The 10000-nt window shown below is 38.6% G+C and overlaps 1 protein-coding gene across 1 annotated transcript in view; it reads left to right on the top strand.

Annotated features, from left to right (window-relative positions):
• The first annotated feature begins 3330 nt into the window (after window positions 1-3330).
• LOC138965327 (uncharacterized) overlaps window positions 3331-10000 on the top strand; it is an 11643-nt gene continuing 4973 nt past the window's right edge. Inside the window, exon 1 of the mRNA XM_070337459.1 lies at window positions 3331-3640. The gene's annotated coding sequence lies outside the window, so the exon portion shown is untranslated. The remainder of the gene's footprint in view (window positions 3641-10000) is intronic.

Raw genomic sequence — 10000 nt, 5'->3', positions numbered from 1 at the left:
TTCGTTATTTATTCGTCAGGGGAGTAACATTTTTGTACGAAATGTTTACTCGGAACTCACCTGTCTTGGGGAGTAATTTTCTCGTGCAATGGGGGAGTGCTTTTTTCGTAAAGGGAGTAACTTTTTCGTACGAAATGTTTACTCCGGAGTAAAAATCTCGTGGGAGTAATTTTCTCGTGTTACACCGGCTACACGGAGCTTTAGCACTGAGTTTTCGGTAAAAAGACTTCGCGAAGTCGACTTCGGGCTGAACCAAGGACCGCCTTTAAACCATTGCATCAGCGCTTATTTCTATTGGATGAACAAAGCGATTGTCTGGGTTTGGTTTTAGATTATTGCGTTTTGGGTTTTTGAAATTTGGGGAAATGACAATTCCACTAGTCCGGCAGAGAAATGTTTGATCTCGGTATCTCTTCTTTGCCCTACTCACAAATTAAAGGGCAAAACGCAAAAATCGAACACCTTCAAACTTACAGATTTTCAGTACGAAAGCGTTAATTATCATTTTTCTTACTTTTTAAGGTCGCAAAGTGGTACCTGCGAGGAAAGGACACATTTGACACAGGTATGCTTCGGTCAAAATGACAGACGAAGGCACTACAGGAGTCCTTTATTATGAGGTGTCCTCTTATCGCAGGTGCCAATGTATAAAGGTTTTGTTCAAAATAAGCGCTTCTAAGAGCGGACAACATACCTTTTGTGTGAAAGTACTTTAGTAAATCTCCTGATTTTCTGGGAATTTCTTTTTCACGGCTCCTTGTAAACAAGCAGCCGCCATATTTGTGTGGTCATGACTATCGTGACACTGCACTTCTAAAACCGATAAATGTAGCAGACAACGCAGAATTCTCTTTTTTTTCTCTCCCCCTTTAGTTTTTAAACGTTTTGCAATGTCATGCTTGTGTTTTTCTTTTATGATAGAGTTATATTATAGTACAAAACGCCCCCCGCGGGTTAGGGGGAGTCCCATATTGGTTGGGACGAGAAAGAATTTACCCGATGCTCCCCAGCATGTCATAAGAGGCGACTAACGGATTCTGTTTCTCCTTTTACCCTTGTTAAGTGTTTCTTGTATAGAATATAGTCAATGTTTGTAAAGATTTTAGTCAAGCAGTATGTAAGAAATGTTAAGTACTTTGTACTGGAAACTTGCATTCTCCCAGTAAGGTCATATATTGTACTACGTTGCAAGCCCCTGGAGCAAATTTTTGATTGGTGCTTTTGTGAACAAGAAACAATTGACAAGTGGCTCTATCCCATCTCCCCCCTTCCCTCCGTCGCGATATAACCTTGAATGGTTGAAAACGACGTTAAACACCAAATAAAGAAAGAAAGAAAGATAGTACAAAACACAACTTATGAATTTGCTAACTGCAAAGTCATGGTGCTGCAAAGAAACCTTTGTTACCATACAAACTGGAAGTTTGGATTTTCCCCACCCGTCGCTTAATCATCATGAGGTTATATTTGCACAGATTAGTCGAGGGACTTGTCGTTGGTATACATATATGAAATAACGCATTGTTGCAAAGTGCGAACGTCTGTCAGTTACTGTACTGATGTGTGTTCGATCAGTGCATTGATACGTAAGACATAACTAAGATCCTGAAATCTACCTTTTAACAAAAGTTACTTATAGTGAGCACACCTGTGGTTTATACCTGCTTTTAAGCGCAGAATTTGACTCACCTATGAGTGTGTGCAGTCTATCATTTACACGTTGAACCACAGGCACTCAACAAGGCCGGGTTCGCTGCGCTATCCTAACTACTACTACTATACTACTTTTACCGTACTACTACTACTACTACTACTACTACAACAACTACTACTACTACTACTACTACTACTACTACTACTACTACTACTACTACTACTACTACTACTACTACTACTACTACTACAGAGAATAGCATTAGGAAGCAGGAGAGCTCACCTCCCACACCCATCACCCATCACCCTCCGCCCTGTGTCGACCAGGGCCGAGATGCACGAAGCGAAAGTGGGTGCCAACAAAACGGGAGAGAACAAAACACGGGGCCTGATTCGTTGAAATCACAACAAATATCATTTTCAACCAATCCAACACCGCGGCTGGCTCCCGACCGGTTGGTAACTTTGACTTTTGCGTGCATCTCGACCCAATCAGCATTGGTCAATAAGGGTATCTCCGGTGTCATGAGCTGAAAACTCTGCCTGAACAATCCTTCTCTTTGCGGTCAATGCGCATGCGCAAACGGCATGGGGAGATTAATCAGGTCGTGAACAACCTAACCCAAACCCTAACCCTTACCCTAACCCTAACCCTACTCCTAACCCTAATCATAACCCTAACCCTAACCCATGTTCGATCAAAGGGTCGCATTTTTACATAAAATTTAGTCAAGTTTTGACTAAATGTTTTAACGTAGGGGGGGAATCGAGACGAGGGTGTGGTGTATGTGTGTGTGCGTGTGTGTGTGTGTGTAGAGCGATTCAGACTAAACTGCTGGACCCATCTTTATGAAATTTGACATGAGAGTTCCTGGGAATGATATCCCCGGACGTTTTTTCTTTTTTTCGATAAATGTCTTTAATGACGTCATATCCGGCTTTTTGTAAAAGTTGAGGCGGCACTGTCACACCCTCATTTTTCAATCAAATTGATTGAAATTTTGGCCAAGCAATCTTCGACGAAGGCGGGACTTCGGTATTGCATTTCAGCGTGGTGGCTTAAAAATTAATTAATGACTTTGGTCATTAAAAATCTGAAAATTGTAAAAAAAAATCATTTTTTATAAAACGATACAAATTTACGTTCATCTTATTCTTTATTATGTTCTGATTCCAAAAACATATAAATATGTTATATTTGGATTAAAAACAAGCTCTGAAAATTAAAAATATAAAAATTATCATCAAAATTAACTTTCCGAAATCGATTTAAAAACAAATTCATCTTATTCCTTGTCGGTTCCTGATTCTAAAAACTAATAGATATGATATGTTTGGATTAAAAACACGCTCAGAAAGTTACAACGAAGAGAGGTACAGTAAAGCGTGCTTTGAAGCACAGCGCTGCCGCGTCAAACAGGCTCGTCACTTTCACTGCCTTTTGCACTCGCGGCGGACTACGTTCAGTTTCATTCTGTGAGTTCCACAGCTTGACTAAATGTAGTAATTTCGCCTTACGCGACTTGTTTAAGTTTAAGTCCAAGATTGGCGCATGCGCATTGACCGCAATGAGAAGGATCGATTGTTCAGCAGAGGTTTCAGTTCGTGACACCGGCACAAGGTCGGGTATCCTAATGGCTACCCGTTTATGTATAGACCACTTGTACTCACTGCTGTTTTTAGCCTACTGTATACACTTCCCCCTTGACAAAAATCTTCCTGGTTTGTCAATGTGCTGACATATTTTAGAAGAACCAAAATCATTACGGGCTCGGTCGCCCAAGAGTAAGGTTGTGCTGGATATCTTTCCAACTTACAATGTGAGATTTTCTGTAAATTAGGGAGTCTGTTTCAACTTCTCACCAACGGCGCTGATTTGGTATTATGCAGTTACTTTTTAAGGGGTCGGCGTCTTGTTGAGAGGGAGACATAATCTACCTGGATATCTTTGAAGAGAGAAGGAAATCTTGTTAGCGACTTGAAGTTTGTGAGTATAAAGTGTACAAAGTAAAACTACTGTGTTTTTAGTTTACGTTAGTTTACACTTGAGGTGATAGAAGCTATATATGTATAGCCCTGTATGTCAATTTACCGCAGGAAGGCGGGGTGGGTGGTTTTGGAAATGTACTTTTGCACAACGTATAAGCGTCGCTTGTTTGTAATGCTTGGTTTTTTTGTTGTTGATGTCTTTATTTTTTTAACAGACGTAACTATCTGGTATATATAACTAAGAAAACAAAGCCACACAAAAATGACCTTATGGCGCAGAACTTATATTGTGTTTAATATAAAATGTTGCCCACATATATTTTTTTCAAATTCCATCGAGTGTGGTTATTTAATCATAACAATTGTTATACATCTACACTCAAGTAAAGAAGAGAACGACTATTTTGGTCGACAAACCTTGCTGTTTGAAACTACCATTTTATTTTGTTCAATGTTGGCTACCTTTTGAGCCACCCGCTCCAACACGAATGCGATTGAACACAGGCACATGAACTGATCGGTACTTTTGTAAAATTAATTGTCTCTCCTTATCCGTTTACAAGATTTGCTTTAAACAATTTAATTGCGTAGTTTACCCAACGAAACTTTCTTACTACAGACCTACCTACTTATTTACCTACCTACCTACCTACCTACCTACCTACCTACCTACCTACCTACCTACCTACCTACCTACCTACCTACCTACCTACCTACCTACCTACCCACCTACCTACCTACTTACCTACCTACCTACCTACCTACCTACCTACCCACCCACCTACCTACCTACTTACCTACCTACCTACCTACCTACCAACCTACCTACCTACCCACCCACCTACCTACCTGCCTGCCTACCTACCTACCTACCTACCTACCTACCTACCTGCCTACCTACCTACCCACCCACCTACCCACCTACCTACCTGCCTACCTACCTACTCACCTACCCACCTACCTACCTACCTACCTACCTACCTACCTACCTACCTACCTACCTACCTACCGACTGACTGACAGACTGACTGATCGGCTTATTGATTTACTTATCTATTTATTTTGTATATATTTACTAATAAAACATTCAGTCTTGTCGCTAGCTCAACTATAGCTCTTTGACAGCTAGCTCAACTATAGCTCTTTGACAGCTAGCTCAACTATAGCTCTTTGACAGCTAGCTCCCAGAATGTATTTTTTTCTTGTGCAAACTGGCGTAAAAAACAAAAACAAGTCGCGTAAGGCGAAATTACTACATTTAGTCAAGCTGTGGAACTCACAGAATGAAACTGAACGCACTGCATTTTTTCACAATGACCGTAATCCGCCGCTTGTGCAAAACGGAGTGAAACTGACGAGCCTGTTCAGCGCGGTAGTGGTTTCGCTGTGCTGCATAGCACGCTTTTCTGTACCTCTCTTCGTTTTAACTTTCTGAGCGTGTTTTTAATCCAAACATATCTATATGTTTTTGGAATCAGAAACCGACAAGGAATAAGATGAAATTGTTTTTAAATCGATTTCGGAAATTTAATTTTGATCATAAATTTTATATTTTTAATTTTCAGAGCTTGTCTTTAATCCAAATATAACATATTTATATGTTTTTGGAATCAGGAAATGATATAGAATAAGATTAACGTAAATTTGCATCGTTTTATATAAAAAAATTATTACAATTTTCAGATTTTTAATGACCAAAGTCATTAATTAATTTTTAAGCCACCAAGCTGAAATGCAATACCGAAGTCCGGCCTTCGTCGAAGATTGCTTTACACAAATTTCAATCAATTTGATTGAAAAATGAGGGTGTGACAGTGCCGCCTCAACTTTTACAAAAAGCGGGATATGACGTCATCAAAAGTATTTATCGAAAAAATGAAATTTTTTTCCGGGGATATCATTCCCAGGAACTCTCATGTCAAATTTCATAAAGATCGGTCCAGTAGTTTGGTCTGAATCGCTCTACACACACACACGCGCACAGACAGACGATTCCCCCTCTATGTTAAAACATTTAGTCAAAACTTGACTAAATGTAAAAAGAAGTTATCCGAAGAAAAGGACTTTCTCAGAAAGGAACAATGGCAGTGTCACTTCCTCGTGGTTGCGCAAGTTGTTTTGACGATGTGGGTACCTCTGTCCCTGTGTTATTGAGCCGGAAGTTTACTTGCTGATGATATTATAAATACCCGATTAGTAGAAAATAGACACAAATTGGGGCAGTTTTGCTGGGGGACAAGAATAGGTCAGTTTGTTTGTCTGTTTGCATTGTTTGTTTGTTTGTTTGCTTCCATGCTTGTTTGTTTGTTTGCTTGTTTGCTTGCATGCTAGTTGTTTTTAGTTAATTTGTTTTTGTGTGTGTTTGTGTCTTTGCCTGTTTGCTTGTTGATATCAAAGTTTGACTTGTCGTTTGCTTCACAGAACTTCAAAAACCCAACTTCCTGACAATCTCTGTACTAACTGCCGGTCAAAGTTAAAACTTTCTTAGCTGTGTTGTAAAAGAGCCTTGTATCAAACTAATGTAAACACAAGTCTGTCTTGCTTGTTGACAGTTTTTGTCAAAAATGCCTATCTCATACTTACGTCCTTCTTACGTGCATGTTGCTTTAGAGTTGTTAGTGCACCTCTGCCATCCTGGCTTCTAAGTTTCTTACAAATTGATATTGACATTATCAAATCCGTTTTCGAAAATAAAAATATGTGGTCATTTTGCAATTCATTCATGCATTCGTTCTTTCATTCATTCATTCATTCATTCGTTCGTTCGTTCGTTCGTTCGTTCGTTCGTTCGTTCGTTCGTTCGTTTATTCATTCATTCGTTCATTCATTCTTTTTTTGTTCATTCGTTCTTTCATTAATTAATTCATTCATTCGTTCATTCATTCGTTCGTTCATTCATTCATTCGTTCATTCATTCGTTCATTCATTCATTCGTTCATTCATTCCTTCATTCATTCATTCATTCGTTCGTTCGTTCATTCATTCATTCATTCATTCATTCATTCATTCATTCATTCATTCATTCATTCATTCGTTCGTTCATTCATTCGTTCGTTCATTCATTCATTCATTCGTTCGTTCATTCATTCATTCATTCATTCGTTCGTTCATTCATTCATTCATTCATTCATTCATTCATTCGTTCGTTCATTCATTCATTCATTCATTCATTCACTCATACCTTCATTCGTTCGTTCATTTATTCATTCGTTCGTTCATTCATTCATTCATTCGTTCGTTCATTCATTCATTCATTCGTTCATTCATTCATTCATTCATTCGTTCGTTCGTTCATTCATTCATTCATTCATTCATTCGTTCGTTCATTCGTTCATTCATTCATTCATTCATTCATTCATTCCTTCGTTCATTCATTCTTTTTTTGTTTATTCGTTCTTTCATTAATTAATTCATTTGTTCATTCATTCGTTCGTTCGTTCATTCATTCATTCGTTCATTCATTCGTTCATTCATTCATTCGTTCATTCATTCCTTCATTCATTCATTCATTCGTTCGTTCGTTCATTCATTGATTCATTCATTCGTTCATTCATTCATGCATTCGTTCGTTCATTCATTCATTCATACGTTCGTTCATTCATTTATTCATTCGTTCGTTCATTCATTCATTCATTCATTCGTTCGTTCATTCATTCATTCATTCGTTCATTCATTCATTCGTTCGTTCGTTCATTCATTCATTCATTCATTCATTCATTCACTCATACCTTCATTCGTTCGTTCATTCATTCATTCATTCATTCGTTCGTTCATTCATTCATTCATTCATTCGTTCGTTCATTCATTCATTCGTTTATTCATTCGTTCGTTCATTCGTTTGTTCATTCATTCATTCATTCGTTCATTCATTCTGTGTGTAAGCAAGCTTCGTCTTGTCCCTAGCTCTACACAAGTGCAAAGGATAACTCGCAAGAAGTTTTTGTTCTTTGTACTGACTGCTGGCCAACCATATAATACAAATAAAAAACTTTTTATCGAGTGTTGCCCGAAAATGATCTTGTACGTATCAGTTAAACTGTAAATATATTTTATTTTAATATTTTATCATCTCAAAAATACCAACAGTCCCATGATTCACTTAATTGACAAATAAGACATACTATTTTACCCCGACGACAGGACTTGAAATCAAAAGTACAAATTGCTGGCTCAAAAAACGTTGTTTGGAAGGTGTAAATAAGATCGTTGCTTAGGTTCCAAACAAGGAAGTTCCCTCGATCATAGATAACCAATATCCGCATACTACAGATACATTGATTTGGTTCATTATTTTTTCTCGGGCTGACTATCTCAATGTCCTTTTCTCCAACCTCCACCCCCCACCCTCACCCTTATGGGGGTGGGGGTGGTGGTGAACGGTAGGCGAAGGCGACGGATGTGGGTGGTGCAACGTATGCTGTCTCGAATCGAGGATGTTATTGTGCAATTTTGATTATCGGGAAGTTATTAGTTCGACGAATACAAGATCTCCAACAAATTCAGAAGTCAAACAGGAGAACGATTAAGATTTCAATTGACGGGTGATCGTTCACGTTCAAAGTTGACCTTCAAATTATTGATACCCACTGAGAAAACCTGCTTTTCGGGAAATAGTAAACAAGTCACTTATTCAAGGTTGGACAGTCAGATATACTTCCGTGACACAAAAACAAGGAAAACACGTCCATTTGAAAACAACAACAACAACAACAACAACAACAACAACAACAACAACAACAACAACAACAACAACCATAACAACAGCAACAAAAGCAAACTCAAAGAAGAGACAAAGGAAATGTTAGAAACACCCTCCTTCGTCCGCAGCAACAATATCAACAATTATTTTTCCCTTCGTCCGATCTTACATTTATTTACACACACACACACACACACACACACACACACACACACACACACACACACACACACACACACACATACACACACACACACACACATACACGCCACACACACACACACCCACACACACCCACCCACACATACACACACACACACACACACAAGAAAGAGAGAGAGACACACACGAACACACACACGCACGCACACACACACACACACACACACACACACACACACACACACACACACACACACACATCCCCCTATTTGGACACATTCCAAAAATCAGCACCCTGACTGCTTAGCGTGGTGAGCTGGAAATACTCCACTAGTGGATTTTACGAAATTGATTCCTCGAAAATGTCCTGCACAGAGAATATCCAGGACGTTCATTTGTACTTTGCGACCAAGTGGAGGGATGGTCTTATTCCATGATATTGCTGTTTCATAATGTTACGTAGATTTCCATTGGTCAATTGGGCAAAACTGAGCTCATTTCAAAAGTGATATCGACGACATTTCCGTCGATATCAAGACTCTTTATTGCTTCTCCACTTCAAAAACAAAGACACCTAAATGTAAAAACCAAAAAATATGTATGAAAATGTAATTATCCCAGAATTTAGTTGAGCAAGTGAAAGAAAAGACATTTGAAAATACTGGAAAGTACAAGAGAAGAGTGAACAAAAAGAAATAATAATAAGAGGGAGGGATACAGAACAGCCAAAAAAACGGAGACAAATACTTTTGTAATTTCTTTACAATGAATACAAAATGTCCAGAGAAATAGCAAAATATCTAACATTGACGTACTGTGTGATGATATCTTCTGCTATTGCTCTGTTTTGACAGTGATATTAAAATCTCGACCTCCGGTCTCGATTTTGATATCACTGTCTCAACTGATTATAGCAGAAGATATCATCACAAAATCCGTCACTAGCCTATCGGGTATAAAAGACCGGCGAGATCTGATATGGTGAGCCGCACTATTCACACAAGAAGAAGTGTGCATTTAAAAAAAGGGCTTTGCTGTAAGCGAAGAATCAGTTTGAAGTGCTTTATTTGAATAGAATTGGCCGTTAGTCGAGTCATATCTTGTGGTAATCGACGAAAATAGCTGCAGTCTGTTGAATTGATCGAGATTGCTTTAATTACTCTACTTTGTCTCTAAAGTGCTAACCCTTCAAAAAACGAACAGAAATAATTCACCGAATCATGTCACTCACCAGAAATAAACAAGACATTTTCCGATTTGCACTTTCGCTGTTGTACATCATAATTAATATAATGAATAAATGAAGACAACATACAACTACTACTTCATCGGAGACTACTGCTACTACTACTACTACCACTACTACTACTACTACTACTGGCTGCTTCTACTACTACTACCACTACTACTACTACTACTGGCTGCTTCTACTACTACTACTACTACTAGTACTACTACCACCGCCACCACCCCTACCACAACCACCACTACTACTCC

This window comes from Littorina saxatilis, linkage group LG4 (assembly GCF_037325665.1).
Source record: "Littorina saxatilis isolate snail1 linkage group LG4, US_GU_Lsax_2.0, whole genome shotgun sequence".
Lineage (NCBI taxonomy): Eukaryota > Metazoa > Mollusca > Gastropoda > Littorinimorpha > Littorinidae > Littorina > Littorina saxatilis.
Note: the sequence above shows the minus strand (reverse complement) of the source record. Positions and strands in the feature narration are given on the sequence as shown.